General features: G+C 44.1%; 1 protein-coding gene and 1 non-coding gene across 2 annotated transcripts in view; both read right to left on the reverse strand.

The window, feature by feature from the left end:
• Positions 1–21084, reverse strand: part of LOC126262610 (ADAMTS-like protein 4) — a 775764-nt gene that overhangs the window by 504724 nt on the left and 249956 nt on the right. The window lies entirely within an intron of this gene.
• Positions 15466–15537, reverse strand: Trnat-ggu (transfer RNA threonine (anticodon GGU)). The gene has a single exon. It is a non-coding gene; the product is annotated as a tRNA-Thr (tRNA).

The raw sequence follows: 21084 nt of genomic DNA on the forward strand, positions 1-21084 counted from the left end.
TCATTACTTATGCTGATCACATTACTGCATTTCAGAGGTACAGGGACTAAATATGAAGTAGAAATCAGGTAATTCGAAATTAATAAAAGTAGATACATACATTAGTTTCGCTGAAGAATTTGTCGATGGAGAGGAAGACGTTGAATACCAGTAAGTTTTCAGGCTTTTCTTAAACAGTGTCGTGTTCGTAGGAGACCTTTTAATTGTTTCTGCCAAAATAATGAAAATGTTAATTCTGGAACTATGGACATTATTGGAAATTATTCCGTGAACAGACAGGGTTAAGTATCTTGAGAAGCCGTAATTAGCGCAACAAACTCTTTGAGTCAGCTAGACGAACTTGAATTTGCAGCACAAATAAATCGGATTAATAAGGAATATCGATAAGAAAATAACACCTAAAATTTTATTTCGTGCATTCTGTATCGCACACTATTGGCACTGAAAATAAAGGTTGATTCAGGAGTTTCAGCAATTCTGTAGAATTCTCTCCCCACTGAATTTTATTATGGAGTAATTTAACGAATTTATCGCTGTCAACCGATTCTATGAGTACTTGGGCCCTCCGTCCCCACCCGACCCCATAATACTTTTTGCGTGTGACGAGTGGAAGTGTGTTATTTACTTGTTGGGCATACAATGAGATAGTTCTAAATTTAATGTCAGTTAACTGGCAAGTGATTTTAAATGTTCTTAAAAGTTAGATACACAACTACTCTACTCCTCAAACCACGCCTGACTGCAAACACAAAAACTTTTGAATTGGCGAAAGTTGTTGATGAAACATCGTTAATATTTCTCCAGTGGATAGCTAAAGATCTCGATTCGAGACGCAGTCCAGTACATAGTTTTAACCTGGCAGAAAGTTTTATTACAGCGCACACTATAGGGGGGGGTTGAGGGATGGAAGATTCTATGTATAATGTTCACCACCATACATTTCACTAGTTCCAGATGCTACTGTACTGGAAAGTTTCGATCTGAAATGTTCAGCAGCTGATTTCCTCTCCCTAAGCGATCTTTCCGGCGGAAGTAAGTTGCTACACACTGTTACCACGAAAGCGGAAAGAGGATTTAAGCTGGAACCACAACCGATCTTTATCGTCCTTCCAACCGCAGTTACTTAACGGTGAATGTTACATGACACGGTCCATTCAGACAGCGAAGTGTTCAAGTTTTCTGGTGAATCCTGTTGCACGTTTCATAGGAAAGTCATATGAAACAACAACTGATGGTAAAAAGTGAAATGGTGACATTACTTCTGGAATACAGCTATTGCTATACTAACAGTAATATTTATATTAAGGCGACACAGCTAGCTATAAAAAAACTCAGCTACGAGAAGCACGTAGATATGATCTGCAGTTTCACTAGCAGCAAACTGATAGGAGTTTCTGTTAGCTGTAGTCCAGATCTGATTCAACGTCTCGTCTTCGCGGTATAGCGTCACAAATCAGACGATCTTTATTACTTGAGATACTTGTTCGAGATGCACAAAACCGATATTTACAATACAGTAAACTGATCACGTCCAGAGTATTTACACTGTAGCGGATCACTTATTGATAATCACAGATATGAAGATGGTAGTATATAGACCGAAATCCACTGATTCTTTTACAAATGTCGCGCAGCCAGAAAACTAGGTGTTATTGTATTGCATACACTAATGTTCGAGAAAGTAGGGACGTCCATGACACTAATGAATCCCGTCTTTAAAGATGTGTGGAATGATTTACCACCAATAAGTGATTAAGGACGAAATTAGAAAAATACGGATACAATACCATTTATGAAACCAAACTTTAAAGATGCTGGAAGTCATTAAGGATGCAAAAGGATGGAGTTGCTATCTGTAGCCACAAATGTTAATGTTATAACAAGTTCAGACAATGTAGAGCCAAGGGCATAGGATCGATGTGTGAGTCAGAACGGACAGACTGATCAGTCCGAATAAAAGCGATTACTTACATGGTTATATTCTATCATTACGTTAAATGCTGCAGATAGAGATGTGTTGTGTAAACCCCGGGGACAGAATAAGCTCATCCAGAAAGACGAGCGGAATTTGTACCACACGATGTGACCAGAGCATAAAAATGGCAGCAGCGGACCGAACAGATTCGTTCCTGAAGTTGGATCGACGCTTGTAAAGGATGTCAATCTGTCTGCGCCAAAAACTTGGTGCCGTGTGCTGAGGAATACACGCATTCCGCGGTCCGTCTGAAACAGATATGTTAGTCCCATAATGACGTGATATTAAAATGTACTGGTTTGGATTGTGATATGATATTGACATTAATTTCATTTAGTGTTGCAACTTCCATGACGGTGTAGTTCTGCCTTCAGTACATACGTGAAGTGGTATTTAATCAAATATCAATCACTCCGGTTATACAAATGTGGGTCGACGATAGTGACGGGAAAGGTTATCCTATTTGAAGGTGTGCTGTGAATATCCCCCGAACGTTGCGGCTCGGAGCGGGGTATGACGCGAGTTTAGACATGATAGTGAGTAGTGATCATGGTAGCAAGTCGATAGTTAACCGATTATGAACGTGGGATGATAATCAGGACACGAGTGTATCAGAGAATGCAGTAGAATTTCAGTTTCCGGCGTCAACACTGTGTCTTTAGTCCATCTCTATACACTATGGTTGAGGGACATCGGCTGTTCACTATAAAATGTCAAATCAAAGACACCTTCAGCTATCTGCATTTTCAATTTTATTTTATTTTTGCGACTAGTTTCGGCGTTTGACCACGCCATCTTCTACCCCCACCCCCCTCCCGAGCTACGTGTAGGAAGAATCCAGCCTCATGTGCAATCGAAACAGGCGCCAGCATTCGGTAACTAGTAACCGTAGACTTCTTTTTTAATAACGCGATCCCTTTCCTCAACAATTTCAGACTGCTGACTGAATGGTGGCGCCTATTTCGATGGCATATGAGGTTGGATTCTTCCTGCACGTCGGTCAGGGGACCTGAAGATAGCGTAGTGAAACGCCGAAACTGGTCGCCACAATAAAGTAAAAGTGGAATTGTAGACGACTGAAGGTGTTTTGATTTTACATTTCAGCACTGTGTTTCTACGTCACCGGACAGGATAACCTCAAGTGTTCAACGAAGGGAGGCACACGTTGTGAACTGCGGCAAATCGGGGCCAATTTGAAGGTGGGGCGTCAGGAACCCGTTTCCTCCAGGACTACACTAAGACAATTGCACAGAATGGGTCTGATCAGCCGACGAACGACATGAGATCTAACGTCTTCCCATTACTTTTGGCAACAGTGATCTCTTACAGAGTTTACAAATTTAAGAGTTCGTGGGTTATCGAAGTACTCAACATGATAACAACGTAGTTCGTTGTTCAGAACTGCAGCCCATTTCTGGTCTCATCGTCGTAATTCTGAGCGGTTGCTCTAGATGGAAATAACCTCCAACATCAGATCCACACCGCACTCCTAAAAAAATCAGCAAAGTATAAAATTCGAAAGTTTATATCAATAGTTCCACAAGGACTCCATGATGAACACCAAATTACATGTTTTATGTGTTATTAATATTAGCGCTCTGTCCAGATGTACTGAAATTGGGCACACTTGTAATCAGTCGCGGTCCGAGGATTTTAAACCTCCTACTGTGCTGCTCCTCCATTTGGGGGGCATTTTCGAGCTGCGAAGAGGGCGCTGCTCATTCTTCTAGGAATGGACGGCGGTGTGCGGCCAGAGAAAGAGTGTTTTTCTAGCCTGAGCAACAGTAGCCTGGCAGTGGATATCTCTCTGGCTCTGGCCCGAGTAATTAGCAACGACGCAGCGGACGTCTGGGTTGTGCTTGCGTGTTTGCAAGTGATAGAGTGTGTGAAACGCATGCGACCGGTTACTGGCCCTGACAGTGTATTCCACCCGCCGCTAATGAATTGCAACGGTGCTTGTATAGGATGATGGATACCACCTGTCGCTCACGCTGTTCTACTGTAATTGATTTTGACTTTTTTTAAATGTTTTATTGGGTGGCTTTCTTGACCGTTCAGTACAAATTTTGCAACTGGTTTTAAATTAAGTTCTCGAGAAGTTAGAGACCTGAAATTTTAATCATAGCTCAGAGCTGGATGATACTGGAGACGTATGGGGTTGAGAACTGCCTCCATGCAATAGAGGTGGCGGTGGGGGGTGAAAAACACATTGACAAAGAGGCATAACGCAGAGCAATGCTTGTCCAATTGGAGTTCCTGCACGACGGCTGTGCTTAGCAGATTGCATCACAGCCTCTTCAGGCGCAATGCGCGTGAAATACCTGGTGCAAGAAGTCTGCGACAAATTATTTTTCTGATGCACCTTTCTAACGCCTGAAGTACTTTCTATCAAACTGGACACACGTATCACTTGCACCCAGGAAAAAAATTGCTGTGATCCACCTAGAACTCGTAATTTCCGTGAAGATTACGAGTAATGTAACATACGCGTTACAGGTGCTACAAAGGATATGAAAAGAAGCAATAAAGATTTATCGCCTCCCAAAAATAAAGTTACATAATTAATTTTTATTCGTTTGCAGGTACAGGTCTGCAATCCTGATACATTCTGAAATCCCCGCACCACAGTACCATAGCACACCGCTAACTCACCCAAACCAAACTGGCGAAGCCCCATGATACTGTTTAAACGGGGCGTGTAACATCAAACACCGGTATTAACCTAGAAAAGATATTTCTGAGACGTACATTTTGAACCCAGCAATACATGGAAGCGTATCATGGACTGTGCTGAAACTGGAAAAGCAATCTAAGAGTTTTAGATGTGGTGCTATAGAAGGAAAAAATTAGGTTAACGTGTAAGACGGATGTGAGGAGGTTTTCCGCAGAATCAACTAGGAGAAGAACATTTGAGAAATGTTGACAAGAAGTTACAGGATGATAAGTCACATGTTAGCACTTCAAGCAATAATTTCCAGATACTTGGGGGAACTGTAGATGGTACAAACTGTAGAGAAAGATAAAGACCGTAAGGAAGGAAGCAAGAATAGGATTTAACATCGCGACGACATCGAAGACATTGAAGAGTACAAGCTCGGATAAAGGATGGAAGGGGAAGAAATCATTCGTGACCTTTCTAGAAAACCATCCCAGTATTTGCCTTAAGTGACTTAAGGGAAATGACGGGAAACCTAAATTTGGATGGTTGGACTGGGATTTGAACCTTTCTGCCTCTCCTACCCACTCCCTCCCGAAATACCTTGCTCGGCTACTGATCAGAATACATACAACAAATAACTGAGGACGATGGTTCAAAATGGCTCTGAGCACTATGGGACTCAACTGCTGAGGTCATTAGTCCCCTAGAACTTATAACTAGTTAAACCTAACTAACCTAAGGACAGCACAAATATCCATGCCCGAGACAGGATTCGAACCTGCGACCGTAGCGGTCTTGCGGTTCCAGACTGCAGCGCCTTTAACCGCACGGCCACTTCGGCCGGCTGAGGACGATTGGTGGGAGAGTTACTGCGAGATGAAGAGGTTGGCGCCGGAGAGGATATAGTGGCGAGCCGCATCAAAACAATGAAAAGACTGAAGACTGAATAAAATCCTTCATTATTTAAAGCAAATGGTTGGATGATTCCTTTGGAAGGGACATGCCTGAATTTCTTCCTCATCGTTCCCTAATATGAACAAGTGTTCCCTATCTAAGGAACTTCTTTTTTCCGGTTTATTCTTTCCCGTTTGTACTGTCAATACTGTACTTCCAAACCGGTGATATTACGTTGCTAAACAAATGGCCACATGGGCCAGAGATGGCGTGTGCTCTCGTTACTGACTATCGGCCCCACTTCAGACAGTTTGCCGTGCCCTTACCTGTACCGTAGACGCAACGCGACACCATTCTTTGCGGTGTAGCTGTTAGCGAAACCCACGCGTCGCCGAAGATCTTACACGCCTCAAAAGACGCCGGTGTCATGTCGGGAACACGGGATCCTTGAGCGTTCAGATCCGGCGAGCATAATCAGGCAGTTTGTTCACATCATTGTTGAAACTATACGAAGCTAATTTCTCAAACAAGCTGCCACCATGATGTGTAATCAATACATATTATAAAAATGTATGTATGTATGCATGTACGTATGTGTGTGTCCTGTCTTTTCCTAAACCGCTGCACCGATTTCAACCAATCTTGGCACACATATCCCTTACTGTCAGTCAACAATCGCTGTCGATATAAGAACCACCTACCTATCATAGTTGATGAGATATGACGTCATTAACATTGAGATGTGTGAAAAAATGCCACGTCGTGCGTGAAATTTTAGTACATTTATGCTTTACTACTAAGACAGTCCTGTAGTCGAGTCAACTTAAGGGGCTCCGGAAAGGCTCAAAAATCATGAAAAGTTCAATTTTTACTTTTTTGCGTTTTCTGAATCTGCAGACTATTACCTTTTAATAGATATATAATTTATTCAATTCCGAAGACTACAACTATTTTTAAAAATTTTTTGAAATGTGTTCTACATGGGCGTGACCCACTGTGGCGCTGTTAAACTGCTGTCAAATGGTGTTATTATTAACTTCCGTGTTCATCAGGTACATTTTAGTGATGTGAGATAAAGTATGTGTTGTGGCTAACCTGTGATGGTTCAATATATATCGCTGGTGTGATTGTCGATTGTTTCATGTTTATTTACTCTGTCGTTATCTCGAAAATATTCGTAATTAATTCTGTTTCTTGAGTCTCTGTTTTGTTGAAGTATAATAATAAGTAAAAGTAAAGTTATTAGAAATCCTCTGAAGGCTTTTAAGAAAAGGAGAAATGTTGGAAAGCCAAAGGTATGTGTTATTACTGTAAACAATAAAGACGATAACCAAGTGAGTGAACCTAACCTCTCAAGTACACCTGCCCATGGCAGTCAAAGTGGGAAAGAAAATACTTCACAGAAGAAGCTTGGTTCAATGAGTGAAAACTATGAATGTTTTATGGGCGAATCGGATGTGAATGAAATAAACCTATTTTCAGAGACTTAGCAGCACCTGAACTGTTGAAAAAGTGTATTCACGGAAAAACTCAAAACCCCAATGAAAGTGTAAATAGTGTTATATGGTCGAGAATCCCCAAGACTGTATTTGTTGGAATAGAAACACTTCACTTTGGTGTGTATGATGCTGTTGCGACTTTCAATGATGGCAACATTGTAAGGTGCAAGGTATTTAGAAATATGGGAATGAAGATAGGTTCTAATATGGTACGAGCGATGCTTGCTTTAGACAAGGAACGCCTTCGGGCTGCAGACAGGGCTGTAAAGAGTCTAGAAATACAAGCAAGAGTGAACAGGAGGAGGAACAAGAGGAGGCTGGAGGAGGAGTTTGCAGAGGATGAAGATAATCCATCCTATGGACCTGGAATGCACTAAAAAGTTAATCCAATCTTTGTCGCTCGATTCCCAAAACTTTTGTTTTCTCATACTAATTACATGTTTTCTAAGGATCTTCCAAACATATTTGTTTCAAACTTTCAGTAAATGTTACACAGTACCTTCTGCATAGTTTAACACAGCCTCTTTCCAAAAAACTGTATATTTTTGAATATATAAATAAAAAATTGCAAAAAAATGTTGTGAATTTTCATTACAATTGAAAAAAAAATCATCTTTAATAACTGAACTAAAATTTTGTAAAATCCCTGTGTTAAGTTGTAGCCCATATTCCAATAAATAATCTGTAAAAATTTCAACTTCCTACCTCAAATACATTGTGAGGAAAGATGTAATTTATAAGCGTTATTTTAACATTGCAAGTATAGGGCGTTCCGGAGCCCCTTAAAGGAAATCCCTGACACCTGGTAGCGTTTTTGATAGTTTACAAATGCGACGCGCAAGTGGCTACAGCCGGAAACATTGGCGGTGTGAAGAGGCGTAGCCCAGCATACAGAAACTAAGTTTGTTAATTTGGATACTGTACTTATGCATCTGTACATTATAGAGGACTGTTTCAGATTTTCAAAGGTGTTTCCGTTGATACAAGTAAATGAAATTTTTTCGCTGTTACATTAAAACAAATTTTATTTTGGTTTTCGTTTCTAAGAGAAAACTGGCAAAATGAATATCCGGGGAAATGGAATGTCACCTAATATTCTAATAAATATTAGGAAATATACCGTGTTACTGTGTTGTCCCTCAGCGCAGAGCCCTGAGTTCTACTAAAGTGTTCTTCTCGATTACACTGGTGTATTAACGAAGGTCTGAAAAAAATTTACGGTTGTAGGACAGTACAGTCTCATGCAGTGCTGCGAAGAGATGCAAAATTGCGCTTGATGATGTAAACTTCTATGAAAAAAGAAATACCTAGGATGGACTGCACCGTGTACATTTTACAATGTAAAGAGAAATACGTAAGAGGAATAGTATGGTGTACATTTTCCAGTGCTCCCTAATGCATCATTTGAGGCGTTTGTTAAAACAGATTGCAGTTTTGAGATGTAGAGACTAATCACCAGTAGGTTAAGGTAAGTAAAACGTATCTTACAGAACTGATTTCATTTGCATATTTATTTTAGCAACCAAAGTATTCGAGGTCTTCTTTTGAGTACCTGGGTGGATAACTAAGCCTCATGTGAGAGATAAACTGTTAATAGAACAGCCCACTGTCAAGTATCTTCAGCTCTATGAGCGATACTGGACATTTGAATGTTTCTGCTACGTTCTAGGAAGATCGATTCAAACAAATTTTACAGGGGAAAGAGGAATTCGTATACTGTTGGTCACCTGCTCTTTGTACCTTTGTACAACTGCCTCTTACCGTTTTTCTGTTCACAGAGAAAGGTACTAGATCTGTACCTTTACGAAAGACTGGTAACCCATGTGACTATCGTCCAACGGAATGTTGGTCTACAGATCGAACATTATTTCGTTATTTGCCTACGGCATCGTTAGGTGGCAGAACCGAGACACAACTGTGTTCACGACATGTAACAAGCCTACAAACGACAGCCAAAACGATGATTTTTGGATGTACTCGTGATTCATGATATATAGGCAAAGTACGAACATCTGCGAACTACTGAACACTGATAAGATATTGAGGTGGCGGCATTCTCTGGCTCTATCCAGCGGCAGTCATTAGGCACGGTTTTGGACGGCAAACTTCTGTGTACTCCAGTGGACGAACTGACCCGGGGCACGGCACTACTGGCTTGCATGTCCATGGTTCCTGGTCGACGACACTCACGTCTACTGTCGTCTCGCTGGGTTAGTCAGCAACGCCCACCTTCCCTCGGGTTACGGCTAATTTGGGAAGCACAACATTGTGTTATGTTTCTTGGCTAGAGGTTTGTTTGACTGACGGGTGAGCGTTGTGGAAATGCAGAAAAACCTAAATCGCAAGACTCTTTAAGAGAGACGCCAATTCTTTAGCTATAGTATACTTACAGACATTAAGGACAAATGAAGAATCTGTAGACGTACCTCAGACCCCAAGTACCATTTCGGTAGCTATCGCGGAGGCTACACTCTTTATAGAACAAACAGACGTACTTCATGAGTTTTTATTCCCACTTTCCATACACGTTTGCAATGGGAAGACCCCCTAACATGTCTTTTCATGTTCCTTACTCCCTGCCATGACAGTGATGTGCACAGTGTCTGTGTCGATGTAGACTTGTGCATTACTTTTGGTGTAGTGCGCTACATAAGCCTTTCGTTAACAACACAAACAGAAAACACTCAGATGTAAAAAAAAAAAAAGGTCAGGAATCCGCTGAAAACCAAGTAAGTGCCCGCATGCAGCACCAAGACGACAACAGAGCACGAGCAAGTCCAGTAACGCGATGAGAACCAAAATCTCAGCAGGAGATTTGAGTAGTTGTACGAATCGAGAAGGCCAGGACTGACCTTAAAACCCAAATGAGTGGCAAGTTCTCGCCTAGAGACGTGGTGACTGAGAGGTGTTCGCCGTGGTAGGGATGCATATTACGAGACGCGTTAGATAAGTAACGCAACATTTTTTTTTTTTCTGAGAGCATGTCGGTTTTATTTAGGGTTCCAATACACCATATCAATCCCCACTCTTCTGACTACAAAACATTATTTTTCAACCAATCTCCGTTCAATGTGGCGGCCTCACCCCATATTACTGGGAGGACCTTTACGTCCACAAGGCCGGCCGATGTGGCCGAGCGATTCTAGGCGCTTCAGTCTGGCATCGCGCGACCGCTACGGTCGCAGGCTCGAATCCTGCCTCGGGCATGGATGTGTGTGGTGTCCTTAGGTTGATTAGGTTTAAGTAGTTCTGAGTTCTAGGGGACTGATGACCTCAGATGTTATTAAGTCCCATAGTGCTCAGAGCCATTTGAACCATTTTTTGTCCGCATGTTGCCATTCTACTAGCCGACGTCGGAGCCAGCATCTTGCCGTATCAGTAACCTACCCATCATAAACGTACTTCTTCCCGTGGAGTACATCCTCCATTGGGCCAAAGACATGGAATTCGTTCTCTGCCTCGTGATGACTGTTTGTTGTGTGATGTCCTTAGGTTAGTTAGGTTTAAGTATTTTCAAGTTCTAGGGGACTGATGACCTCAGATGTTATTAAGTCCCATAGTGCTCAGAGCCATTTGAACGATTTGAACCATGGAATTCGTAAGGTGGGAGATCCGTGTTGTAGGGAGGGTTAGGAAGAAGAATCCAATATAATTCTGTGAGCACCTCTTGGGTTCACAGACTTGTGTGAGGCCTTGCATTGTCACGGAAAAGGGAAAGTTCGTTAGTATTTTTGTGGCGCCGAACGTGCTGAAGTCGTTTCTTCAATTTTCTGAGGGTAGCAAAATTACCTCCGAGTTGATCGTTAGGCCACGAGGGAGGAGATCAAACAGAATAACGCCTTCCGAGTGCCAGACAGTCACTTCAACGCGTCTGAGGGTGCGTCTGTGAACTTTTTCTTCGGAGGAGAGTTGGATTGGATTGTTTGAGGGAAGAGACCAAACAGCGAGGTCATCGGTCTCATCGGATTAGGGAGGACGAGGAAGGAAGTCGGCCGTGCCCTTTCAAAGGAACCATCCCGGCATTTACCGGTAGCGGTTTAGGGAAATCACGGAAAACCTAACTCAGGATGGCCGGACGCGGGATTGAACCGTCGTCCTCCCGAATGTGAGTCCAGTGTTCTAACCACCGCGCCACCTCACGCGGTGAGGAGAGTTGTCGCGGCGCCACTCCATTAATTCCTGTTTCGTTTCCGGTTCAATGCGATGAATCCATTGCAGGCTATTAATGAAGCTACGAGCACGCGAAAAAAGTTCACAGATATGTGATCGGCTCGAAGACGTCTTAAATGGTAGAAACCAGTATGTTGTCCTCGACGGCCAGTGTTCATCAGAGATAATGGTATCGCCGGGAGTGCCTCGGGGAAGTGTGGTAGCACCGCTGTTGTTTTCTATATACATAAACGATTTGGCTGACAGGGTGGGCAGCAATCTGCCGTTGTTTGCTGATGATGCCGCGGCGTACGATAAGGTGTCGAAGTTAAGTGACTGTAGGACGTAGACAAAATTTCTAGTTGGTGTGATGAATGACAGGTAGCCCTAAATGTGGAAAAATGTAAGATAATGCGGTTAGTAGGAAGAACAAACCTGTAATGTTCGGATACAGTATAACTAGCATCCTGCTTGACACAGTGAAATTGGTTAAATATCTGTGCGTAACGTTGCAAAGTGATATCAGGTGGAACGATCATGTGAGAACTGTGGTAGGGAAGGCAAATGGTCGACCTCGGTTAATTGGGAGAATTTTAGGAATCCGTGTTTCACCTGTAAAGGAGACGGCATATAGGATACTGATGCGACCTATTCGTGAGTAATGCTCGAGTGTTTGGGATCCGTATCAGGTCGGACTGAAGGAAGACATCGAAGCAATTCACAGGTGGGCTGCTAGATTTATTACCAGTAGGTTCGAACAACACGTAAGTGTTACAGAGAAGCTTGGCGAGCTCTGTGGTATCGATAGCTACGATGCCACGGCGTAGGTGCAAGTTCTTAGGTTCGTACTACGACACCGACACCGACACCGACGACAGCGCCCTCTAGCCGGCGCTGTAGAAGTCTACGAGCGTCGCTCCGGATTCAGCCCATCTGATGCCGAGGAGAAGACCTAGCAACATTGTTTCTATTTCATAGTGGGCGAACCACTACTTGTAACTGTGTAACTTGATACATCTGGCTTCGCACCTACGTGCTCCTCAGTGCAAAGTTAGGTATTCACGTTATTACGTATTCAGTTAATATTGTGATAAAGTAAAACCATTTCTAAGAGCCGTACCGAGATATTTTCACCTCATCCTGCTCCTACTCACTTCCTGCATGCGGCCTACCCTTCAGATTTCAGGAGCAGACCCACGCCTGGAAGGCGGGATACATAAAACTCAAATGGGAATCCCTGGAGGGAAGGTGACGTTCTTTTCGAGAAACACTATTGAGGAAATTTAGAGAAGCTGACTTCCGAACCATTCTACTTCCGCCAACATACATCGCGCGTGAGGACCACAGAGATAAGTTACGAGAAATTAAGGTTCATATGTACAGCCAGTCGTTTCTCCCTCGCTCTATTTGTGAGTGGAACAGGAGGGGAAATGACAAGTAGTGGTACAGAGTAGCCTCTGCCACGCACCGTACGGTGGCTAGCGGAGTATCTATGTAGATATAGACGTAAGTATAAAACCCCTGATTCATCGCCTGTGACGTTGTCCGACAAAAATTGTCACGATCAGCCTCGCAACGCGCAAGTAATTCTGCACATACAGTCCCACATTGGTCTTTATGGTCTTCGGTCAAACGGCAAGGAACCCAAGAGGCACATTCCTTTGACACCCCAACAGGTGGACGAGCGTGTCAGCACCACCAACAGAGGTATCCGGTTGTGAAACGAGGAGTCTGACTGTGATCCGTCGATCACTTCCAATGGCATCGAGTCATAGCTGTGTGCGGCCGGCCGGAACGCGGGCTGTCGATCGGACTGGTTTGCGCTACCTTGCGATGATGACAGACGCCTTGTCCAACGACTCACCGAACTGCCAGGTCTCTGTAGACAATTTTCAAGCTCTTATGAATATCTTAGGAGCTCTGGTTTTCCGCTGAACGCTACTTAATGACATCTCTCTGCTTGAAACTCACCTCAGTTACAGACGCCACGTATCAGAACTTCATGTAGCGATAGAGGCTGAAGTGAGAATATTTCGCCATGCCCAAAGCAAATTCCGCATGTTTTCAACGAAATTGACAATCATAAAAATGTGTTGCATTTCCTACTGAACGCACCTCGTAGACGAGCCGCCACAACGAGTACGGCACAAACGGCGTACGTCTGAGAGCGGTCTATTTGGTTGTGGCGACAAACTGGCCTGTAGGATAGCCTGAGTTCCACGTCAGTTTTAAAGTTTGCCAAGTAATGTTTGAGGTAATAAACATGTAGCGTAGCCTATGCCTACGTTGAGCTGTATTTAATTGGTGAAATTACGTGCTCATGTTACTTGCTAGCGCGGTACAAAGGCTGTATAGTATAGAAGAAAAATCTCTAGGCTTCAGTGACCGAAGTGCCGGCTGTGCTACGTTCTCTTCACCGATGTGGCATATGCCTTCAACCAGACAATCATCGGAGACGTGTTTGGAGACAATCCGGTCAGGCTGAACGCCTTAGACACACTGCCGCGAGTGCAGCAACGTGAAGGTTCCCTGCTGTCTTGGGGTGGCATCATGTCGGACCGACGTACGCCGCTGGTGGTCATGAAAGGCGCCGTAACGTCTGTGAATACCAACCTCTGGCCGATAGTGCAATCATATCGGCAGCATATTGGCGACACATCATCTTCATGGACGACAATTCGCGCCCCCGTCGTGCACATCTTGTGAACGACTTCCTTCAGGATAACGACATCGTTCGACTAGAGTGGCCAGCATGTTCTCCAGACGTGAACCCTATCGAACATGCCTGGGATGGATTGAAAAGGGCTGCTTATGGACGACGTGACCAACCGACCACTCTGAGGAATCTACGCCGAATCGACGTTGAGGAGTGGGACAGTCTGGACCAACAGTGTCTTGATGAACTTGTGGATAGTATGCCAAGACCAATAAAGACATGAGTTAATGCTACTGGGTATTAGAGATACCGGTGCGGTGGTACAACATGCAATGTCGGGTTTTCATGAGCAATAAAAAGGACGGAAATGATGTTTATATCGACCTCTATTCCAATTTTCTGTACAGGTTCCAGAACTCTCTGAACCGAGGTGATTCAAAACTTTTCTGGATGTGTGTATTTGCTATAGGCCACCCCGTATAAACGTAGCGTAATAGAAGCAATTTTCGGAAAGCAAGAGAGTATTACCCTTTCTGCAGTACCCCTAGTAAGAACGGAGTTGCCTTCGGTTCAAAAATGGTTCAAATGACTCTAAGCCGTACTGGACTTAACATCTGAGATCATCAGTCCCCTAGACTTAGAACTACTTAAACCTAACTAACCTAAGGACATCACACACATCCAAACCTGAGGCAGGATTCGATCCTGCGACCGTAGCAGCAGCGCGGTTCCATACTGAAGCCCCTAGAACCACTCGGCCACAGCGGCCGGCAGTTGACTTCGGAGACTGGTCTATAAATTCAGTGTACGAAAAAGTTTAGCCTATGGCAGGTAGTAGCTCGTTAGCAATTACAACTTAATCCAACCGTACCGGCAGAACGCATCAAGCGTATTTTAATGCTACGTGTCGGATAGGCCCAAATAAAATAAAGCGATGGCACAGCGGTGGGTTCCGTCGGCTCTGATTTGAATATTGCGAGGGCGATGCGCCTATGGCCAGCAATTTGGCTGCTAATGATAGCGGAACTCCAGGCCGGCACACAAACCGCTGGCGGCCCCAGGCGCAAACTGTTTACGCAGACCGTGTTCCTACACGCGCGGCCCGGCCAGTTTGTTTTACAGGCACGTTCCGCAACCGCAGATCGTTAAGAGAACCGCCAGCCGCGAGCCCCGGCACACAGCATTATGCAAATAACACCGCGATAGGCCGCAGTTCACGGTCAGGCGGTACGCGCTACCTGCAACTTATTCCAAATTGACAATAATTTGCGGTGTTCTGGACGTCCCGGCTGCGGAGCGGAACTGCATGCGAGTCTCGGCAAGAAAAGCCCTCCCGCAACTCTGTCGTGACTGTCGCGCTCGGGACGGAAATTTGATGCAATCCGTGCAACGACATGGAAAGGGACCTTTGCTTCTGTACGTCCCACTCCCCTTACCCCTATCTCCTCATGCCACTGCCATGCATCGATTCTTCGCTCATGTGTGAAGCGACAGGTCTTATATATCGTTACTGATCATAAACAGAATTTATAGTCTATACTTACAGGAAGCATATTCACACGCAAATTGCTCTTGGGTCAATATGACTTCGAAATAAGTATATATGCAGACTGAAGCGACGAATGAAAATTTATACCAAGGTCGGGATTCAAACCCGGATCTCCTGCTCACCGAGCAGATGCGCTGACCACTACGCCACCCTGGCACATTGGCTTTGCACAACTGCGCTGACTACCGTAGTACGCCTCCCTCCTCAGACCAAATTCCCATTCTGATCCCAGCCCACTTCGTATTTCCTCGAAACTCAAACTGCACTGTAGACGCTCTCGTACTGTATTGCAATAGCACCTCAGCATCGGATGAAACGGCCGATCCTGCCTATAACCCAGACACAGGTGCTTTAATCAACTGAACTATATGGTTCCAGAGACCTTCCCGAGCTCGAACATCTATGACGTGCACGTGCAGCTTGAAGCGACGAATGAACATTTGTACCAACGCCGGGATTCAAACTCGGGTCTCCTTTTCATTAGGCAGATGCGCTAACCATTACGCCACCCTGTCACAGTGGCTTTGCAGAACTGCGTGGACTACCTTAATACGCCTCCCTTCTCAGACCAAATTTCCACTTACGTTTTAACCCAAATGGTACTTCTTCTACACTGAAACAGCATTGCCACAGTGCCAGGGTGGTGTAGTGGTTAGCGCATCTGCCTAGTGAGCATGACACCCTGGTTCGAATCCCAGGCTTGGTACAAGTTTTCATTCGTCGCTCCCGTCTGCATATATCCATTCTAGAAGTTTGAGACTTGAAAAGGTCTCTGCAACCAAATAGTTTCCGTTCCTCAAAATAAGTGTTGTGGCACGTAATTTAACTCCCACTAAATGAAATCAACTCCGCGATCATTCAGGCAATAAAACGTTTCGGTCAAAGGATGTTCGATTTTGTCATTCAAATTTACATCTGATATGATAGTGGACATTGTCGTTACATCCGTGTTGAAGGGCTGTTCCGTGTTGTTTTATTTCTTAACCGGATCTCGGTCAAACATATTTCTGTGCCAGTACATTTTCAGGAGGTGGCGCCCCTCCCCCCACAACCTGCAGATATTTGAAAAAATTTCACGATTATTTAACAGCCAGTTTCGGTCGACAGACTATCATCAGGTTCTTAAAGGTATTTACGACATCATATTAGGCGAATATAAAATCATTGACGTCAAACAACAAAATAGTGAATTTGTCATTGCCGTCACATCTTAATATGAATTAAGTTGTCAGTATATAAACTGTGCTAGGCAGCGCACCGTTTCATGTTACATTAGCAATCGACGTTAACCCTATGAACGGATGCATAACAAACACAGCTGTATGAAGGTGTGCACTGCCTAGCACAGTTTGTATAATGAAGACGTAGTTTTTGGTACCATGAGGCAATAGTGACTAATTCATGGTTTTACCACCCGACGTCAATGATTTTACATTCGACTAATATAACGCTGGAAATGCCTTTACGCAAATAATGATAGTCTGTCGTCCGAAACTGGTTGTTAAATAAAGAATTTTATCAGCAGCTGGCGGAGGTAATCATGACTTTTTTTGAAAAATTGTTGTGCCAATGGATTTTATAAGTTTTTCAGTTTGGGGATCTAAGTGACACCAATTACTATTTTAGGTATATTTCCATTTTGTGGTATGTTTTAGCGCATATTGACAGTAAAATAACTTATCTAACTTCAGCTGAAACTTCCGTGCTAATAGACCGTGATCGTTGTGTAAAACGTTCTCCTAACGTTTCATCTCTGACTGCGGCAGACATCTTCAGATGTAAAGCGGCGAACTGCTGCTAGAAGTTGAGGGAGCGCCGACTATATAGCCCGTGTACGGGGCACCACAGTCCATCGTACGTCGGCAACGAGATTATCCCTAGTAGTGTCAACATTCTCGATTCAGAGTAATCGATCGTCATTCCGTGGATACCAAGTCGACGTCCATGTTTTATCCAATGTGACACCTTCCTCTTTTTTTGTTAAAACTGATACAGTGTTTCTAATTCTTAACAACCTCTCTATACATGCGCGAATGATAATGCGATGTTTTCGATATTACGCTGGTCTTCCGGAATTTTGTTTCACGATCACTCCCTCGGAAAACATTTTCCACTACCACGTGGGTATTGTGTGCTGTACTTAGGTTAGTTAGGTTTAAGTAGTTCTAAGTTCTAGGGGACTGATGACCTCAGAAGTTAAATCCCATAGTGCTCAGAGCCATTTGAACCATTTTTTTAATAAAATTCCTTGTAGTTTTCGACCGATTTATACTGATACCATGAAAAGAAGTGCTGACACCCCTGTGGTTGAACACAAGGGGAATCGCCACCTGATTCATACGGATAAATCGGCCACAGCGGGACATGTTTACCAAAACGGTGATCATGATATTTAACAAGACAAGCATCGCGTTTATCAGCTGTTTTTGACGAATTTGACGAACGAGTTCTGGCAGTTATTATAACATTTTTATGTGCATTCCTGTGTTTTCCGCCTTACATATTTACATTTTTTTTTTCGCTGTTGGGTATAGTAATTCAGAAAAGGACCACTCCGGTTATTTATTATGACCATTTTTATTGTACTACTGGATAACCTGTTGGTGACCTAATCAGGTAAAACCCGTCATTTTTGAGCGATAAAGAGCGTTGTGCTACCAAGGACTGTTTTTTTTTTTTTTTTTTTTTTTTAAATATTAGAATGCACTTACTTTTACGTAGCCTTCCTTATTCACGCCAATACGCATTTCAGGTTTTCATCCGTCTTCAGTTGGTGTAATAATTTTGCGGTTGGCCCAGTATTATACTAGTTGTGCACCCCCTCCATGTGGCTACGGGCGGCTCCAGCTAACGCGGCCAGCGGGCTTGGAGAGCGGGTAGCGAGGAGTGGTGGGGGTGGCGGGACGGTCGCAGGCTGCGCTCGAACCACTCCACGGGCATTCCAGATGCGTCTTGCGCTCTCGCGTCATATTGCTGTTTACGTTGGTTTCCACGCCGAACCAAGTCGGTAAATTTCGTCCCCGTTGACGAGGTCCTCTTTTTTAATGGTTCAAATGGCTCTGAGCACTATGGGACTTAACTTCTAAGGTCATCAGTCCCCTAGAACTTAGAACTACTTAAACCTAACTAACCCAATGACATCACACACATCCATGCCCGAGGCAGGATTCGAACCTGCGACCGTAGCGGTCGCGCGGTTCCAGACTGTAGCGCGTAGAACCGCTCGACCACCCCGGCCGGCAACGAGGTCCTCGTGGATCCGTATTTCTATGGGTTCATTAATAATGCTGTCCGAACAGCGGTTTGTTCGGAATAGCAGCTTGCTGTTGTCGAACGCAAAGTGGTGATCCTCGTTTATGCTGTGCACTGCCACTGCTGATTTCTCATTTCTCTGTGCATTCGAGCCATACAAAGCTCATGTGTTATTCACAGTGTATCTCAACATCACCAGCTCCAAAATATTCATGGACTCCTACCAGGAAAACAAAGCATCTGCGACACTTTTAACACATAAAAAAGTATTTTCTTTTATCTTTATTTTACATTTTCGCACAGAGTATCTTGCACCGAACTTTTAAACTACCTACGTCGAAATATTATTAATGATTTCGTAGCAAAGTTGGAATCTAAGCTGCAGTGACCGATTCATCTCCTGCGTGAAAGTGGCTGTTTACGAGTTGGCAAAGCCAACGAGTGTAGCATGAAAACCAGATTGTGGTGACCAGTTCGTAGTGTAGCCAGAGGGCTATGTAACCTTGGATCCTTACAGTTTCACTTTTCATTATGTCGATTTATTTCAATTCACATTTCTGCAGTATTTATATCAAGAACAGAAATTATAATATGTTGCAAAAGTAGTAAAATGAAAACTCAGTGCTAAATTATTTATTACGTGTTTCTGTATATTTCCAACGAAGTGTTTGTCTACAAATGTAGTCTGAACGTATACGAACATTTGGTGTAATAAGATTATTGTTACGTTAAAAACCTGATGTTTTCTGGAGATCCAAATGAAAACATGTAATTACGTCATTGGCTATACAAATCCTTTGTTTCGCTGACGCAAATTCCCGCGATGGCTCACGACGAGCGTTACCAGCATTGCTTGGCGTCAGCGCGTGGAAGGATCCTCGTAGAGTTTTACCTCGTCGATTTCGAGCCTGTCATTTCACAGCAGTGAAGTCAGTTCGTACATACCGTTACAACATCATCGAACACTCTTGCTATCGCATTCGCGGATCAGATCGATATGCCTCCGTGTGGACTTCTTTCATGTGGTCCTAAACTGAAATTGATCTCGAAGAAGGTAATATGTTTACTGAATCGTCTCGCAATGTGAGCTGTCGACTTTACGTGAAATACACATAGTTTTCTCTTTAGCATACGATTAGTACGCGTCCTGCTCATATGGCGTTACACGGACAGCATTAGTTAGCCAGACACGAAGATAAGCAAGACCAGGATCAAATACGCGCGGCGGACTGAAGACAGTCGTGGGAGTACCGGCCTCCTAAGAGTGTCTTCTTAGACGGTTTCAGACTCTCAATTAGGCAAATAGCGAGCCTGTGCCCAATTTCCTACTCAGGAAATACGATACACAGTTAAAATACGATTCACACACACAGAATAGTGTCTGCATAATTCACCGACAGATGTCACACACGGCTTCTCCCCCTTAGGAATTGACGGTGGCGGCGACGGGAAGTGCATGAGTCCGCAAAGTAAAATAAATCTGCCAAATCCTGAGTACAACGGACACAATACTAGACGGATTAACGCTGAGTAAAGGAAGAAGTATGAGCTCTGCACACTGAATGTTCCTGTGAAGCTTTCTCTGCAATCCTTTAAAAGTGGGACGAAAGTAATAAGCGTCGTTCGGATGTACAACTATTACCCCAACATCAAGTCCCTTATCCAGCGTAACTAGAACGCTTTTCGCTTGCTGACAGCGGCGGCTGCCAATATGGGGAATATGGATCTCCGGAACATTTAGCTCGATATTGTGATCGGTTCAAATGGAAGCACTACGGGACTTAACATCTGAGGTCATCAGTCCCCTAGCCTTAGAACTACTTAAACGTAACTAACGTAAGGACATCACACACATCCATGCCCGATTGAGGATTCGAAACTGGGACGATAGCAGCAGCGCGGTTCCCGACTGAAGCGCCTAGAACCGCTGGGCCACACCGGCCGACGCTGCTTGATATTGTGAGCGGTGCAGGCACATACACAGAAACGTACCAAGTATTACCCCAAAGACACTACAATTTGTAGTGCCTCCTTTTGGCACGGATGAACAACGGTGCGTATGGTGAGTTTGTATTGGGAAGACCTTTCGGTAATGCCTGTCATCTACCAGAGGCAGCGGCTAAGAGATCTTAACCGTCGGCAGTAAGAAATCAGGCAGATGGCCACAAAAAAAAAAAAACAGCAGCATTAAAAAATCTAGTTGATGCCCTGCTGCAATCCTTTTGCTTCTTAAAGTTGCGCCCTGCCGCGCCGTGGCGTTGTGTCCCGCCTCGTGGCGAGGACGCAGGCGGCTACGCACCAGCAGCCGACACGTGTGTACGAGGTGAGACGGTGTCGTAAAACCAGCGCCGGCTTATCTGGCCTGCTTGATAATGGGGCTCCCCTCGCTCTTGCCTTGCTGCTCCGCACAGGCGCCGCCTACCGGGAAGGCTTCCGGGACGACACCGCTCA

Source organism: Schistocerca nitens, chromosome 6 (genome assembly GCF_023898315.1).
Source record: "Schistocerca nitens isolate TAMUIC-IGC-003100 chromosome 6, iqSchNite1.1, whole genome shotgun sequence".
In the NCBI taxonomy this organism is placed as follows: domain Eukaryota; kingdom Metazoa; phylum Arthropoda; class Insecta; order Orthoptera; family Acrididae; genus Schistocerca; species Schistocerca nitens.